The sequence below is a fragment of the Aethalodelphis obliquidens genome, unplaced genomic scaffold, assembly GCF_003676395.1.
Source record: "Aethalodelphis obliquidens isolate GAN/ISIS:26980383/991018 unplaced genomic scaffold, ASM367639v1 scaffold38, whole genome shotgun sequence".
Taxonomy (NCBI): domain Eukaryota; kingdom Metazoa; phylum Chordata; class Mammalia; order Artiodactyla; family Delphinidae; genus Aethalodelphis; species Aethalodelphis obliquidens.
In genome coordinates this window covers 8,234,133-8,252,779 of record NW_020837982.1, presented here as the reverse complement: position 1 = coordinate 8,252,779, position 18,647 = coordinate 8,234,133, and the positions used below count along the sequence as shown (strand labels likewise).

The following is an 18,647-nucleotide window of genomic DNA, read 5'->3' as shown; positions in this document are numbered from 1 at the left end:
TGGTGTCATCCCCTTGCTTTTTCCTTCAGTAAATACAGCTGTTTTTTACTAGATATTCTGTGTTAAACTGGTTGTTAGTATGGTAACAGTCTATTTCTTTTCACTGATGGTAAAATTTCTCATTATAAAGTTCTGTTCTGTTTTTTTTTAAAGCTAAGTTTCCTCCGTTTTACCTTTTGGTTTGCCATCTTTGACTAAGCTAGGCATTGAAGTTTCTTGTATCTTCTCATACTGTGCTATATGAATAAAGAATGACTTAAATTTTTGTTTCCCAGTTTTTTTTAAAGAAGGATCATATTTTATATTAAACATCTACCTTTCTTGTTTTAATTGGTCTTTATCTCCTTGTTTATTACTTATAGGGCCAGTAGGAAAATTTTCCCTTTTATTGTATACCGTCTGTCCACAAGTCCGTTTTAAGTCTAGCAAGGAGCCAAAGATAGCAGCCACCCATCTGGCTTAGAAGAGGACATGGTGTAGATGAATTGACCAAATGTGTGATATTTAAGTTACTTGGTTTCCCTTTTTAAAATCAAATATCGAGGTGATAAAACCTGTGTATGAAACGTAGCATCTAAAAAATCAGAATACATGATACATCCCTGTACCTGGCCACCTATTTTAAGCAAAAGAACTTTAGGAATTCCCAGGTGGTCCAGTCAGTGGTTAGGACTCCGTGTTCTCACTGCCGAGGGTCCGGATTCAATCCCTGGTGGGGAACTAAGATCCCACAAGCTGTGTGGTGTGGCCAATCAATCTATCAATCAATATTAAAAAAGAAAAAGAACTTCATTACTACTTGTTACATCTCCTATATTCCCCTCCTACCCCATCCTTTTTTCATATTCCCAATTCTTTGTTTACCATTGCTTTTCTTCATAATTTCATCAAGTTTGTATTCCTAAACAACATATTCCACGTTTTTGAACTGAATATATGTGAAATTATAATGTATGCATTCTTTTGTGACTTTTAGCTCATCATTATATTCTTGAAATTGGTCTTTGTTATGTGCAGTTATATTTCTTCTGTTTTCACTGTTTAGTATTTCATTAGATAAATTACTCTTGATTCTCATTGCATTATTTCTCTATTTTGGGAGGGGTTCTTTTGTTTGTTTTGCTTTTTTTGTTGTTGTTTTGTTTTGTTTTTGCTTGGTGTTTTTGTTTGTTTGTTTTTTGTTCTTTTGGGTTTTTTTGGCCATGCCTCCTGGCTTGCAGGATCTTAGTTCCCCAATCAGGGATTGAACCTGGGCCCAGGGCAGTGAAAGCACAGAGTCCTAACCACTGGACCACCAGGGAATTCCCCTATTTTGCTCTGTTTTTGCTATTACAGAGAATGTGGCTATCCTTGTTTCTTGTTGCAGAGATACTACAAAAGTTTCTTGGGGGCTTCCCTGGTGGCGCAGTGGTTGAGAGTCCACCTGCCGATGCAGGGGACACGGGTTCGTGGCCTGGTCCGGGAAGATCCCACATGCCGCGGAGCGGCTGGGCCCGTGAGTCATGGTCTCTGAGCTTGCGCATCCGGAGCCTGTGCTCGGCAACGGGAGAGGCCACAACAGTGAGAGGCCTGCGTACGGCAAAAAATAAAAATTAAAAAAAAAAAAAGTTTCTTGGGTGTATACCTAGGGGTGGCATTAAGTTAAAGGTATATGCACACCACTTTGAGTAGATAATGCCAAATTGTCTTCCAAAATGTTGCATCTATTTATACTCCTTTTGGCAAGGACAAGGATTCCATTTGTTCCATATTCTCTTTAACATTTGATATTATCAGAGTTCTTCAAAGTTTGTTTTCCCAAAGTTTTTGATCTGGTGTAAAATGATATGTCATTATGGACTTAATGTGTGTTGCCTTAGTTACCAATGCAATTGCGTATTGTAACATGTGTTTGACCATTGACACTTCCTCTGTGAAATGCTTATTCTGGTCTTTCCTGTTTTTCAGTAAGGTTATTGATTTGTATCCTTGTCAGTTCACTTTTTCCATGGTGTCTTTGGATGAACAAGGTGCTTAATTTTAATGCAGTTTAATTTTTTAGTTCTTTCCTGTATGCATTTTACTTTTTGTGTCTTAGTTTCTTCCCTGCCATCAGAAAGCTACTATTGTATACTGTCTTCTAAAAGTTATTATGGTTTTGCCTTTCACAAATGTGTTGAATTCACTGAAATTGGTTGATGTATGGTATGAGTTGGAGTTCAACTTTACCCTTTGATTCCCCCTAATATATAACTGTTGACTGCATCATTTATTTACAAGTCCATCCTTTCACCACTGATATGCAGTGTTGGTTATGTTGTAAAACTACATTCCAGGTATGTGTTGATCTGTTTCTGACCTTTCTAGGTTTCCTTAGTTGGCTTGTCTATCCTTGAACTGGTATCACAGTGTCTTAATTTTTATTTATGATTTTTATGATTAAACGTATCAAATGCAAAGGTAAATCAGAAGTTAAGCTAAAGTCTACCCACTTTTCATTCTGTTTTCATGTTTGATTATCTCTAAGTTTCTGAAAAGACTCATATCTACTTTTAGATCTTGTTATAATAACCTAAAATGCTGAAAATTAACTTTACTTCTCTTTGTTCCCAACAGATATAGCAATAACCTTGCAGTCTTCAAATTATTTCTGTTTTGTTTATTTTTGCTAACAGTCCTGTCCTGATTTCATTATCATTACATCTAATACCTCCCACATGTCTAGTCAGTGATCCTCATCTTTTCTTTTGACTCTTGCTTTCCACCACCTTAGGTCAAGTTCTTGTTACTAGTTGAACATCTTTTGTGTCGGCCTGCACTTCATCCTAGATATTTGTCCTGGATACAACTGCCATGTTAGTCTTCACGAAGCTCAGCTCATTTATTGCATTGGTTCTTTTATGGGTCGGACAATATCTTAGGAACAACAAGCACTTCAGGGCTTGTTTTCCTTACCCATACTATTTTCCAGTCAGAAAAGAGCTTGGCGACAACAACGAATTGAGAGGAAGGAAATAATAGGTTGAAGCCTAAGCTTATGTGTGATTTTACCTTATAAACAGTACTTTATAAATTTAGGAAATAATCAAGAGTTTTTTTTACCTTGATAGTATATTGCAAATAAAATAAATAAGTACGAATGAAGTGTCACAAACTAATTTTGTAAGGGATTATATATTCTTTGTTGGTGGGATTAGAGTTAATTTATACTTGATCATAACATACACGTCTTTAAAGTATACTTATCAAGATTAAGGTTCATGTAAAAAGAAGATGGAGGCAAATAATAATGTTGAATCAAAATACCTCCTTGCATAGAATAGGTTAATTGAAAAACAGTATAATATACTGTTAATGATGAAACTAAACTGAGAACTTACAATTAAAGGTGTAGGAAGCAATAACTGGAAATCTTGGCAAACAGGTCAGCACTGCTTACACATCCTTCTTTAAAGTTGCAAGTCCTACATATAAATTCATTCGTGCATTGTAATGGCTGTGCACTGTTGTAGAAGGGTGTGTGTGGCAGCTGGACATTAGATAGGACAGAATTTTGAATTAAATTAATGCTCTAATATTTTAATGGTTAATTTTAGTTACTATTCCTAACTTATTGTGTTACTATTAAGCTCAGGCTTCTGTGTAAAAAATTATAGTCTTTGAACTGTGTGTTTTTCATCGGTAAGAACTGAGTAAACGATTTTGCATTTTGTTTTCAGTCTGAAGCTCATCCTCATCATGAGGATCCTTTGGCCCACCTATGGCCAAAGACAAACATTCTTTGGGAAACATTGATTAATAAGTAATTAAGGGGAGTTTCCTGGTGGTATAGTGGTTAAGACTTCACTGCCGTGGCACAGGTTCAATTCCTGGTTGGGGAACTGAGATCCCACAAGCTGTGTGGTGCCGCCAAAAAAACAAACAAACAAAAAAGTAATTAAAGCAGACGTACTTAACTAGCATTCAGGGACCCAGTCTTGTCTATTGTATGTTGATTAACAATTACTAGTAGCTTCCCTCTTATGCTCATATAGTCCCCCTCTTTCTGAAATGTATCTCGTCATTCATTCAACTCAAATACTCGACCCATTTCCCGTGCCAAGGGTCTGGAATGTGTGTTCTGTTTCTTTTGCCACTTGAGATGAGGTCCATTTCAAATTTCCCTTCTTTCATGAAGTTATTGCTCTTCATCCCCAAGCAAATTCTTCCCTTTCTGAAGTACTGTAGCACCTAGAGTCTTAACTTTTAGCCATTTATGAATTTGTCTTACTGCTCTTGTTACATGTGATATGATGCAGTTGGGAAATAATGCCTCAGTAATACCCAATTCCAGTCATCTGTTTGGATTGCACTAAAAGTGAAATCATTTGAAAATTAAATTAAGAAATCACATCAGACTCCATGACTTAACTAATACCTTCTATAAAAGGGCCTATGTTTTACTCATCTACCTAATGCACAGAACAAGGTAAGCTGTAGGGTTGAGGTGCCCACATAATCTTTATTTTTTATTATTTTTTATAAAGTTATTTATTTTTACTTATTTATTTTTGGCTGCATTGGGTCTTCGTTGTTGCGCGTGGGCTTTCTCTAGTTGCAGCAAGTGGGGGCTACTCTTCGTTGTGCGCGGTCTTCTCATTGCGGTGGCTTCTCTTGTTGCGGAGCACGGGCTCTAGGCGCAGGGGCTTCAGTAGTTGTGGCACGCGGGCTCAGTAGTTTTGGCGCACAGGCTTAGTTGCTTTGCGGCATGTGGGATCTTCCCGGATCAGGGCTCGAACCTGTGTCCCCTGTGTTGGCAGGTGGATTCTTAACCACTGCGCCACCAGGGAAGCCCCACATAATCTAAATGTCTCTGTCATTACATGATTTTTATGCCCATGGCTATACTGTAGAAACCTGTTGCTTTGTGGCAGATTTAGCGAGCTCTAGTCTATCACTCAAACTCTTCTTTTTTTTTTTTTGCGGTACGCGGGCTTCTCACTGCTGCGGCCTCTCCTGTTGTGGAGCACAGGCTCCAGACGTGCAGGCTCAGCGGCCATGGCTCACGGGCCCAGCCGCTCTGCGGCATGTGGGATCCTCCCGGACCGGGGCACGAACCCGTGTCCCCTGCATCGGCAGGCGGATTCCCAACCACTGCGCCACCAGGGAAGCCCTCAAACTCTTCTTAAAGACTTGCTTTTTTCATGCACTTTCTGAATATCCTCAGTCTCTGTAGTCTTGTGATAGGATGATGTGAAATAAAACCCACAAGAAGCACTTGAAAAATGTACATTCTATTTGGGTTGAATGAAAAGTAAATTTAATTTAGTATTTTTTAATGATGTAATTTTTTACATCAAAATCTCTAACTTATATAATTTTCTTTTAACTGGAAGCATTAGTGTTGATGTACTTGATCCAGATTTTCTTTATTTTACTTTTATTGTGGTAAACACACAACCTAAATCTACCCTCTTAACAAGTTTTATGTGTACAGTATTGTTAACTGTATGCACATTGTTGTACAGTATATCTCCAGAGCTTTTTCATTTTGCACGACTGAAACTTCTCCACCCCTTGAACAACAACTCTCCATTCCCCCTCTCCTCAGGCCTTGGCAACCACCACTTTATGTTTCTATCAGTGTGACTACTTTAGATACCTCATATAAGTGTAATCATGTAGTATCTGTGTCTCCTGTATAAAGATTATTAATAATTAATAACCATATCCTTTTTCTAATTCAGGTGTGGGATGGGATGAAGAGAGAGGAGATAGGGAGAAACAAATCCTCCCTTTCCCATAGATCAGCAGCATGGCCACATTCTATACCACTAGACAAAAGGACTTTGGTCTTTTGGTTCTGTATCAAGGCTAGAGGGATTGTATTAATTCTCTGTTGCTGTGTTACAAATTACCTAAAATTCAGTGACTTAAAACAGCATTTCTTTTTTTTTTTAAGTGTCATTTTATTTTATTTAATTAATTAATTAATTAATTAATTAATGCTGTGTTGGGTTTCTGTGCAAGGGCTTTCTCTAGTTGTGGCCAGCGGGGGCCACTCTTCATCACGGTGCGCGGGCCTCTCACTATCGCGGCCTTTCTTGTTGCAGAGCACAGGCTCCAGACGTGCAGGCTCAGTAGTTGTGGCTCACGGGCCTAGTTGCTCTGCGGCATGTGGGGTCCTCCCAGACCGGGGCTCGAACCCGTGTCCCCTGCATTATCAGGCAGATTCTCAACCACTGCGCCACCAGGGAAGCCCTAAAACAGCATTTCTTATCTCATGGTTACCATAGGCCAGGGTTCCATGTATGACTTGGTTGACTCTTCTGGCTCTGGGCTCCTTATAATGCTGCAGTCAAGGTGTTGGTTGGCACTGCAGCCATCTCAGGGCTCAGCTGTGGTGGGTGGATCTGCTTCCAAGTTCAGTCAACTGGTTTTTGTCAGGTTTCTATTCCTTATAGGCCATTGACTGAGTCCTAAGTTTTTTGTCACATGGGCCTCTTCATAGGTCAACTCACAACTTGCTGGTTGGCTTCATCAGGGAATAAGTAAGATGATAAGAGAAGATAAGCTATGGGTGTAGTGGATGTTACTGTCTCTGTCCAGAGGGAAATAATCATATCCCAGCCTGCTGGGCATGTTGCCTACTGATAACTCATAGCTGAGTTGCTTTCTAGGAGTGTTGCCCTTAGCTAAAAGAGATCACTTGCCCAAGTTAGTCCCCTTCCCCAGAGGCCACTTGCATCCAAGGACTAGTTGGTTTGGGTAAGGGATGGGTTGATACAAAGGCTTGGACTTTTTTCTCAATTTGGGAATTATCTGAAGGGCCATTCCAGTGTGGGATTGACTGAAGCCTTTATTTCAACTGCCCCCCTCAGTTCATCTTCTTCTTCTGCTTAGATCTATTTCCCTCACTCTTGTTTTTGGAAGCACTTCCCAGTAAACAAATACCTGTCTGAGAATCTGTTTCGTAGATAACCTCACCCAGGATAGTAGGCATTGTGTAACCCAGCACAGTTAGATAGAAGATTTTCTGCCTTACCTCGTTGCATATGTGTACGCATGAATCTAGAGTCATTTCTCACAAATAGAAGTATATGTGGCTCCATGTATACGGCTTCTGTTCCTCCTAGGTGGCCATATTTTCTTCATGGCTTATTTGAGACCACATTTGGAGTATGTGATTATCACAATAGGACCACATCCTTGATGGGTTTCATATTCAGATCATTTAAGGATTAGCCTCCACATCTCACCCGTATCTCCTTAAAATTAGGGCTCCTTAAACGTTGAGGCTTTCTGATCTCTTGTGTTACAGTAAGATTATGAAGAAAAGTGCAGACTCTACTGAACCTGCTTCAAGGATGCATCCACCTCACTCCCACTAATACAGGTGATCTATAGTGATCTTGTTGACTGAGGTAAGGAGGAGACTAAGCTATCTCCAGTAAATTTTAAAACATAAGACAGATAGGAAAAACAAATATCAGAACAAAATACAGGAGAATATCAAGGTAGAGAAGGATTTATTAGGCACCAGTAACACCCATAAAAGGAAAAAATTTGATAAATTTGGCTGTATCAAAACCAAAAACTTAAATATTATGACAAGACAAAGTAAACAAATATAAGCGGCAAACTGGGAAAAATTTTCTGTAAATCTAATATTCAGGATTTCTATCTAGAATCTACAGACTTTTGCAAAGCAATAAGAAAAATATCAGCACAAAGGACAATGATATGAATAGATAATAAATAGAAGCAAAAAGAAAGATGATTGTTGTTATACATGCAAAAATTAATTCAGCTGTATTTGTAAGCAGAAATACGAAGTTACAGGGGATGACATCAAATCCATCAGGTTGTCAAAAACCAAAATGTCCAAGAAACCCAAGTGTTGGTGAAGATTTCGGGAAGTGGTGTACCTGAAATACTGGTATGAGTGAAGTTGTTCTGTCAACATTGGAGAGCAATTTGGTAATATCTACTCAATTTGAAAACACGTATCCTGCAATTTAGGTGTATAGGTTAGAGAAACTCCAGCACATGTGTACAGAGAGACATGATACAAGGATATTGCTTGCAGTATTGTGTGTAATTTTTAAAAGGCCTATCAGAATTGATCAGTTACTATTAATATCAGTTACAATATTCTATTGTATCAGCTAAAATACCTAATGTAGACTTAGTAATATATAATCACATGGTTAAATCTCAACACAAATCTTTTTTTTTTTTTTTTTTTTTTTTTTGTGGTATGCGGGCCTCTCACTGTTGTGGCCTCTCCCGTCGCAGAGCACAGGCTCCGGACACGCAGGCCCAGCGGCCATGGCTCACGGGCCCAGCCGCTCCGCGGCATGTGGGATCTTCCCAGACCGGGGCACGAACCCGTGTCCCTTGCATCGGCAGGCGGACTCTCAACCACTGCGCCACCAGGGAAGCCCTCAACACAAATCTTGAGTAGGAAAAGCAATTTGCAAAAAAAAGTATGATATCATTTATGTAAATTATAAAGTAAAACCAACTATATTTTATTCTATCATAGTTATCCGATAGAATAAAAGTTTTTTTAAAAAGAAAGGACTAGAAGAAATATATAAAATTCTTAAAATTTGTAGTACTACTTAACTTTAGGGAGGAAGAGAGGGACCTGGGAAACAAAGGGGCTTTGCCCTGTTTTTTTTTTTTTTAAACTGTCAATCTTCCAGCACATTTGCCTCACCTTCTTCCCTCTCCACAGAAAACTAACGTAATAAGGAAACCAGGGGCTGCCTGTTTGCCACATCCAAAGGCTTAATTTTAGTTTAGTGGGTTTTTTTTGGCTGCACCATGAGGCGTGTGTGATCTTAGTTCGCCCGACCAGGGATTGAACCTGTGCCCCCTGCAGTGGAAGTGGGGAGTGTTAACCACTGGACCGCCAGGGAAGTCCCTTAGTTTTGATTTTTAATCTCTGTAGCAATTGAATTGAATTGACTATTGATCTCCCTTCTAGAAACATCTTCTCTAACCCATAAATATCATGGCTCTATTTTGGTTCCTTCTGAATTTGACTGCTACCTTTATAGTTGCAGCTATATATAAGGGAAAGTAAATCTCTTTTCCATCTCAGCTCCCCAGTTCTGCTATCAGAAGTAAACACTGTTTAATCTTTCAGAAATCTTACTCTCCCCCTAACACACATGTACACACAAGTGTGATTTTGTGTCTGTGTTTATAACATAAATGTATACATAGCATACACTCTGTACTTTCCATTTAACATTGTCTTGATATTTTACTAGCTCAATAATGTATATCTGCTTCCCTTTTAACAGTTGCATGTTATTAAGGATTAAGATTTATATCTTGAAATGAGAGGTAACACCAAGAACAGCTGACCCTGAGCTCATTTCATTTCTTGTTAATGAATATTTACAAAGGCACTGTTTTCTTGGGAAAGAAGGGGCTCTGTAGGAGTACCATAGACATTATCCAGGCCATTAGAGAGCTGTTCACCTAGCCAGTTAGACCAGGCATAAAAAAGGTTAAACCACTCACAGAGCTCTAGTGGGAGTAGAAACACGGTGCAGCTTTGAGAAAGTATGACTGATACTGAATGGTTAGGACAGAGGTTAGACGTAGGGCTGCGGGTGAGATTAGAAGTCTCTAGAGTAGAGATGACCATTCATTTGGTATAGAGAGCAGTACATACTAGGGCCAAAGACAGCATCTTGCACAGTTTCCACATTTAGGGGACAGAAACATGTGGGCTGCCTGGTCACAAGGAGGAGAGCTAGGAGAGTGAGGTATTACCGACCTCAGAAAGGAAGTGTGTGGATGGTCACCAGTGCATGACATAAGGAAAAGAAAAAGAATAGTTCAGTTTGGGGGAAAAACAGATGGATTGGTGATAGGGGGAGAGTTGTTGTTTAGTAAGTAGTATATTTGGTGGCAGTGTAGAATGAATTGGAACTTTTGGAATCATCTGTGTGAAAGATAATGGGGAAAACTTCCTTGATATACTAAGCTATTTAACTCATGGACTGCTTTCACTTAAGAATGGTTGAGCTTATTGGGACACTTACCCTTGAATGACGAATTACTTTCAATATTGTCTTTAACATCAAAAAGTGTTAAAAAAAAGTGTTTTTTTTTTTTTGGAAATCACGCTTGTCTGCTTTTTATTTTTTTAGGCCTTTTAGAAAGATTAAATTGTGTAGCCACATGGAAAACTAATGATTTGATTCTAGTTTTAGAAATAAATGGAACAAGACACTTTCCAACTAAACCATCTCCAGATTTGGAGGTTAGAAATCAAGAATAATGAAGTGTAAGTTTGAGGCAAAAAATAGATACTTAAGTTATTTTGTAAAGACATACAGTTGATATAATTTCCATTAATATAAAAATGGTGTGATTTTTTAACAAAGTCACACAACAGAAGATTTATTTTAAACCAGAAATGGGATATGCTTACAAATTGTAAATGACTGTTTTAGGTCAGCACCGTTTATTTGAGTGTTATGCAGGTAATTCAGTTTCACATTTCTCTTTCTAGAGAAAAGAACAACAAACTTGCTTTTTCTGTACCAAGGCCTTTTGTCTGTTTAGAATATATTTTATTTAAAGGCGGGGCGGGGGGAATAGATTTTTCTTTTCTTGCTGAAGAAGAAGCTAAAGCTATTTAAAGCTGGGTCCTAACTACTAAAAGGCTCAAATACCTGATTTTAGGTAGTTAATGACTTTCTATAGTCAGTCCTCTCTGGAGTATTTTTCTTTAAAACCTCACATGGAAACAGGTTTTAAATGGTTCTTTTGTGACCCTGAAATTTCTTGTTCATATCATAAGGGAATGATTACTGAATGCCCGAGCTCTATACCCAGTTCTTTTTCAGCCCTGAGAGGTTAACTGGGCAGGGGTAAATTTGGGTGTGATATGTAGTCTTTGGAAAAACACTTAAGTAACATAACCTAAAAGTTACAGTCCTATTCATAATGATTTCTCTTGAGTATCAGTCTATGTCTTTAGATTTTCTAATAAAACGTGTGCACATATGTGTATCTGTGTGCAAACAATAGAACCTGATTGCTGGTGAAGGTGGTATATTCATATTTGGTGGATTCAGTGCTTTGCTGGGGACCATTTACATTGATTGGTATGAGCCCTTTGGAGAGAAATTTAGCAGTCATTCTACTTCTCAGGAGCTGTCTTAGGGAGGTAGTCTAAATTCAGGAAATAGGCACATGTTCGGCCATAGATAAGCCCACAGCTTTCTTCTTGCCCACATCAGACCTCTGGTATGGTTGAATTCGGGTGATTGTAATATTGATAAATTCATTCGGGGATTTAGAAGACACACTGAACTTTTCACACATCTGGTGTGAGTTAAATATTTGCCATGGCTCTAAGTACATTTGGCTTCATTGTTAGGAGTTTAAAATTATATCCCTTGGATTCCCAGTCATCTTCTATTAGACTTCTTTGTGACCAGCATTGGCTTGGCAGGTGATACAGACTTCAGTGTTTCTGGAGTACTTGATCCGATGTAATAGTAATAGGTATTCTCCTCCCCTGCTCCCGCTACATACTCAAAGGACACATTCATATAATAAAAGCTCTGAAAAGTCCAATCATTTAATTAGACTTTTTTTAATTTAATTGAAACTAGTGTTTTTTTCTAACCTTTTTAACAGGAAACTCTGCCACTTATTAATTAGCTCTGTGACCTTGTCTCTCTTTTCTCTGTAAAATGGGGGAAACCCCTTCATATGGTGATTATGAGCATTACATGAGATAAGTTTGTATAGCACTTTGTATACTGCTTGGCACATGATAAGCACTCGATAAGGTGGTAGTTGTTTTTATTTAGCTGTGGTTCTTCTAGTCGAATTGAACACATGAGATTAGCAGATACAAAACAATAGGGAACTCTAATTGGGAGAGGTCAGTTGTCAGAGGCTTCACGGATAATATAGGTTTGGACTGAACCTAGAGAAATCTAAGTTAAAGCTTAGTAATAGAACTTTCTTCACTGATGGAAATAATCTATATTTGCATTGTCCAACATGGTAGTCAGTAGACATACTGAGCACTCGATATGTGGGTAGTGTGACTGAGGAACTAAATTTAAAATTTTATTAACAATTATTTGAATTTAAAATGAAATGGTTGTATGTGGCTATCATATTGGAAAAGCACAAAAGTGAGCTTAAAGTGAAATGAAAAATTTGTTTCCCAAGAAATGGAATACAAATAAAAATTTCTAATCAATCAATTCTTTTGTAATTTATAAAATCATTATATAATGCTGTTTGCTTTCTTGTAGGTCTCCAATTGAGAAACATGGCACTGTTTTTCCTGCACTCTACCCACCTATTGCTGGACTTCTGTTGTAACAAGTTGGCAAACACTGGCTGGAACTGGGCTGCAATAAAACATGCCAGTATCAATGCTGACAAGAGCCTAACAAGTGCCAACTTACAGATGATTACGCATTTTGAATTCTAATGAACTGTTTTAACCTTCAGGAAGAATTGTAAAGACCTGTACATAGCACAACATGATCCGGATAATATATATACTGTTCATGTACATCCACAAACACACCTTGTACCAAATAATGCTTTCTTGTAGTAGAATAAGAATCGTGTAAATTCTAAAAGATTTTAGCAGGTTTTCTTTCCCTATTCATTGTTTCTTATCAGTTTTAAAAGACTCCTTAAAGCATGTCAGATAAAAAGCAATTAGGATTAAAAGTTTCCATTTAATTTCCTTTAAACCATTGAGGCTTCATTAAACTCTTTTCACTTACTAAACTTTGTATCTTCTTTGTTTTGACACACTCCCCTTTGCTTTTGTCTCTTCTGTCTGCCAGGATCATTTAGTTCAAATACTGAAACACTCAACAAGCAACTACTTGATTTTTAATGATGACTTCAGAGGAATGGTCATCACTAGGTGCTTCATCCCTTTTGTATTATACTTGCACCCATCTCTTGGATTGGATATAGCAATAACATTTTTTTCATTGTTGAGAGCTCTTGAATTCAGTCATTATCCCCAAGACCTAAAAAGAGTTGGTTCTGAATTCAATTCAGATTTAAAATGATTGAAATTTACCCCAAACAATACAAAATTCTGATTTGGTTTTATTTTTGCCCTCAGTTACCTAATGTGAAGGTTGGATGAATAAAGCATGCACAGCTGCAGGCTTTCTACTTAACTTCTGGGTTTGCTATTAAAAATGCTGTTTACCCACACACCCTTCTCCTTAGCTCTTCATATTTCTTTGCCTCTATCCTCTATACTGCAGATTTTTCTCACCTATTGTACAAAGAAATTGCGATGTATATTTTCATGTAATTTGATTTTGGAATTCTGTCACCTTATGTAGTGAGTTCTTCCAAAATATAATTTTTTTCCAATAATTGTCAAGTTGTTGGCTTTTATTGTATTGAATGAAGGTTATAATACTGAGTGCCAGAGAAGTGCAGTTTAGAAAAATCTCAGGTTGTTTCCTTATGCAAACAAATTTAATACTTGAAAATCACATGGCCATGGCAGTATATGTATTGGGTTCTGTATAGATTCTTATGTGAATCCCAAAGCATTACAGGGATGTAAAGGCTTTGTTATTTGACATATACAGATTTTGCCACTGACATACTGCACTTGGATTTTTATTACTGTTTGAGCATGAGTATATTTCATATCATAAGTTTTCAAAAATAATTTCAGGAAATGTAAAATGAGCATGTGCAGTGTTAAAGGTGTGCCCAGGTTCCTCTGTGTTTGGTGTGAGGCTGGGACTTGGAGGTAGTCTTTGGCATATAAGGGATAGAACTTGAGACAGTACCTGATGGGACATGGTGATTAATTGTGAGAATCAGTGAGAATTGGTGCATCTCTGCTCTGGGGGGTTTGGAGAAATGCTTGGGCAGAAGAATGAAAGGATTCCTGCAAGGAGCCAGTCCTTTATGAACTTGCATGTCTTTTAAAGCAGAAGTAAAATAATTGAGGATGTAGTCACAGTAGAGAGTGATTTTTCTAAATGTCAGTCTCTTCTTCACTCTGAAGCATTAAAAAAGCCCATAAATGTGTAATGGCTGAATGTGAAATTGTTTGATTCATTGCAGCCCAATTTTCTTCAAGAACTTGGCGTGTGACTATACTTTTTCAAAGACTCTGTAAACACTGTTGCCCCAAAGTGCCAGCAGTACTGCATGCCTACCTGGGACTTTGAATGCAATCCCTTTTTATTCTTAAATCAGAAATTGTTCACATGGTGCTTGCTTGTGGCAAGATGGAGTCTGAATTTTGTTCTCCTATTGCTGTAATTCTGCTAGCAATCTCTTGAGTTAAAACCTGGGATTTGACTCTTCAGAGAGGAGCAAATGACCTAGTAACTCAGGGACAACTATTCTTGAACTTTAAGTGCCACATTAATGCAGTTACTTTGGTGTAACCATGTGTTCTTTAGGGCTAGATCATGGGGGTAGAAGGAGAGCCAGGAACGAGTGCACGTCTCATGACACCCCTTTCCACCTGGTGCCCTGAGTGTGCTACATATGGAAACACAGGCCTCGAGAGATGTTTTGGCTTCTTTTCCTCTGTCAGAGGTGTCATCTGTGCCTTTCCCAGTGTTCATCTGACTGTGAATCTAAATGCCTCTACATTTGATATTAAACCACACTCAGGTGACACTGATCCAGGTGGCTTTTGTCCCAGCAGTGCCTCATCATTAGTGTGAGTCTTGTCTGCTTTAGGAAAAGGATTTTTCTCCCTGACCTCGTGCCAACCATCAACAACACCTGCATAGTCTTATGGATTGTAGAACCGTTGCCTGTTTCCTAAATTTATTCCAAGTTCTTGTAAAGGCTTATCGATTTCAGTCTGTGCTCATAATAGGATGGGTGAGCTCAGTGGCTTTCTGGCCTCTTGTGAGTTTAAAATCCAAATGAGGTTGGTTTTCTTGTCATTACAAGGTAATATTTTTGTGAGGTTATTCCACTAGTTCTGTGATTACTTGGGTGTCATAGTGTCTTTAATGGCCTTCATTCTTGGTTGTGAAATTTTATTTTATATGCTCATTCACCCTCTACAGATCTCCCCGTTTGGGGTTGTGGTGCCTGTGTATCTTTGCCTGTCTGGTCCCCAGTTGGTGGAATTACCTTTTGTGTACTGCCACTTCTCAGCATCTTTGAAATTTGACATAATGTTGCTTCATTCCAGTTTTTTGTTTGTTTTTTTTTTAGTTCTGTAATTTGTTGATTGTATTTAACTATGTGAGTTCTGTTGTGATGTTTACTGTATTGTAAAGCACCTCGATCATGTGATGGGTGCTCTATAAATCAATAAATGATGACTTAGAGGCTGTATCATGAGCTATTTTGGTTTCAGGATGCAGGTCTCCAAAGCAAGTTATGGGATTCTTTCTATATAAACAGCACATGATAGCAAAGGGTCCACAGGGGAATCTAGATAAAAAAATTTTAAAACCTTACTTAAAGAAGGAACCAGAGGGTAGGAAGTTCACTTTACTTCCAACCTGATATAACGGTCTTAAAATTTCCAGTACGCGGCCAACCACCATTCTTAATCAGAATTTCGTGCATGCTGATTTAGAACCTTATATAAAATAAAATGAGCACATGTTAGAGCATTATTTGGGATTTTGTCTTTGGCCTAGACTGGTTCTACCATGAAGATAAGCCAAAAGGTGAAGAACCCGGTCTCAAACGTCAACTGGAAGAGAACACAGGCACCATCTCAATCCCCACCTTCCCTCCTCTAAACAGATGGGCAAACTTGGCCCCAATACCTGCCCAGTACCACTCAGTAAGTTAGTGGCAAATGCAGCAAGAACTGAGTACTTTTTTCCCCCTTAACAATTTTTTCCCTTTTTCTGGAGGACTGCAAACCACAACAGGATTCAGGATGTAAATATTCAGCTTTTCACCCTGCATCTTTATATATAGTTTATATGGATTTACATTGTTAGGTGTTGAAAGCTTGTCTGTCTTGATAGAAGTTGCCAGTGGTTTTAAGGCCTCTTCCTTACAAACTCCGAGAAAAGAACATGCAGCCTAATTTCTTAATCACAAGAAGAAAATCCTCCTTGAGAGCAGTTTGGGGAAAATGGGGGCTCAGTTTTCAGGGTTTAATTTTTCTGAAAAATATATTTGAAATAAAACTATTATAGAAAGGTCTAGATGATGTCCCTAAACTTTAAATATCAGTTGTAAGCATAATCATCTACTTGAGGTATATAGCAAAAAAGTTTTATTCCCATGCTGTCCAATGCAAATGAACAGCTTTTGACTTTGTCTACTGTGTGCAAGGCCATAGGCTTTGAGGAAGGATCAGTTGGTTTTCCCCCTCCTTCTTGTAAGAGTTGGTAACACCTCACCAAATTAAAATTGTTCGTTTTCTGGAGGACTGCAAACCCCAACGGGATTCAGGTATTTTTGATTGCTCAGTTTCAGATGGTGTAACCTGGCTGTCTAGGTAGGACTAGTCTTCTTTGTCTCTTGGAGTCTGCACACCCCACTGGGCTGCAGTGAAGGAGAAGGGAAAGGCTTTCAAAAAAGGCAGCCAGACACATCTTAGACATAGCTGCACAGAAAGTCATAGATAAGGTACTTGGTTTTCCGTTGCCAGCAGTCTCCATTAAGAACAAGTGCAGTATAATAGTACTGTGTGTGTTAGCACTGTGACCTCTCCTTTAACCCTCATGAGCACCAGTAATCAAGTTCCTATTTATTGAGCCTCCACTTTGTGGCAGGCTTGTGCTAGATGTGTTTCGTAAAGGATCTAGTCAAATTCTTACAAGGGTCCTCATGCAGAATCAGGTTCAGATTAATTTCTCAAGACTGTACAGCAAGTAGGTTTCATGGCTGGGATTCAGTTTCATGACTTCCCTTACATACCGTGTGCCATTATTTCTTACCTCCGGGATATTTTTTCCCAGGTCACGTAGAGACTGAGGTGTGTTGAGGCTTGTACTTGAACCCAATTCATTGGACTACCAGTCTAGTGATTCCCTCCCTATCCCCTTCTATCTACCTCCCCAGATAAGAGTCTACTACCTCCCCAGAAAGAGTCTGTTCCCCTACGCTCTTAAGGCAGGCAGCATCTTTCCCTTCCTGTACTTCATGCTCCATGTCCGGGACAACTTCATACAAAGTTCCTCTAAATCAGACAAAACATGAATTAGGTCTAAAATGAATCATGTTTCAGTGCTCAGATTTCTCAGGTCATATCTAATATTGTAGCTCCATCCAACCCTGTTGGGTATTGTAATTCACTGAGTACTGTAGATGCTTTATTTTACAGGGTGTATTAAGTAGTCCTATAGCTCAGGGGTTTCAAGCCAGTAAGAGTCTATTCAGAAGACAAGGGCCCAGAGATAGGGTTATATTACAGACAGCGCTAAGAAGAGTGCTTTCACCTCTGCTAGAGGGCTTCTTGAAGGTAGTTCGTGATGAGGAGGTAGTGAAGCTCTTGAGTTGATTAAATCCCTTAAGATGAGTTCTTGTTTGACTGTGGGCATCTAGGCCAAGCAAACTAAAAGGGCACATTTGTTTACTGCTACCTGTGTGCTGCTCTAAGGGAGCGGGTCCCTGGTTTTCATCAGATTCTCCAAGGTCATGATCCCCCAAGTTATTAAGAACCATGGATTCTAGTCCAACTCCTTCTTGAAACTGATGGAGAATCTGAGATGGTAGCATAGATCGTACAGGGACTTGACCATGATCGACACAACAAATCAGTTGCAGAGGCAAATCTGAACCCAGTTCCCCTGACTCCCGGTATAGCTCACAGCAACAGCTCATCAGACATTTTGAGGGCTTACCTGGTGGCGCAGAGGTTAAGAACCCGCCTGCCAATGCAGGGGCCACAGATTGGAGCCCTGGTCTGGGAAGATCCCACATGTCATGGAGCAACTAAGTCTGTGCACCACAACTACTGAGCCTGCGAGCCACAACTATCGAGCCCGTGTGCCACCCGTGCTCCGCAATAAGAGAAGTCACCACAGTGAGAAGCCCGTGCACCGCAACGAAGAGTAGCCCCTGCTCACCGCAACTGAGAAAGCGCGCGCACAGCAATGAAGACCCAATAGACCCAATGCAACTAAAAATGAATAATAATTAATTTAAAAAGAATGTATTAAAAAGAAAAACATTTTGAGCACCTGCTGTATGCCAGACACTAGGCTGGTACTGGTGAAGAGGCAAAGATAAGTCATATGATGCAAAACCAGACATCAGCTATGACAGGACTTCTTGATCACATTTATGTTATGACCCAGGAAATATTTGTAGGGCACTCTGAGATAAAACAGATGAGGCTGCCTGTGGCCAGAGGAGACTGTCTTGCCTGGCTACCCTAGTGGCCCCAAGGGCTCACCATTTAGCACACCTATAAACCATTCTTGACAGGGAAGCTTTGAGCCATGACACCTCCATTAAGCCTGGCAAATGCTCTCCTGCCCTCTAAGCTCTGCTTGCTCGATGCAGCTGCTGTACGCACCTCCCTGCCCACGCCTCTTCCGCATCTTTAGTCTCTTGCCACAACTGGAACGCTATTTCCCTGAGCACACCACCGTTCTTAAACATTTCAATACCCTCTCCCCTTTCATCTCCCAGGTGTCCCTCCCTCAGAATTCCTCCTCCTTCCTCAACATTTTAACCCCATGATTATGTTT

The 18,647-nt window shown here is 39.2% G+C and overlaps 1 protein-coding gene across 4 annotated transcripts in view; it reads left to right on the top strand.

The window, feature by feature from the left end:
- The window catches only part of UBE2G1 (ubiquitin conjugating enzyme E2 G1), a 104,431-nt gene extending 89,113 nt beyond the window's left edge, over nt 1-15,318 (top strand). For 2 of the 4 annotated variants that reach the window (XM_027130745.1, XM_027130744.1), the window contains one exon: nt 12,267-15,318. The gene's annotated coding sequence lies outside the window, so the exon portion shown is untranslated. Of the gene's footprint in view, nt 1-7,279; nt 7,898-12,266 lie in introns of all 4 variants that reach the window. The other 2 variants (XR_003438008.1, XR_003438007.1) reach the window with 2 other exon arrangements.
- Nucleotides 15,319-18,647: the final 3,329 nt, after the last annotated feature.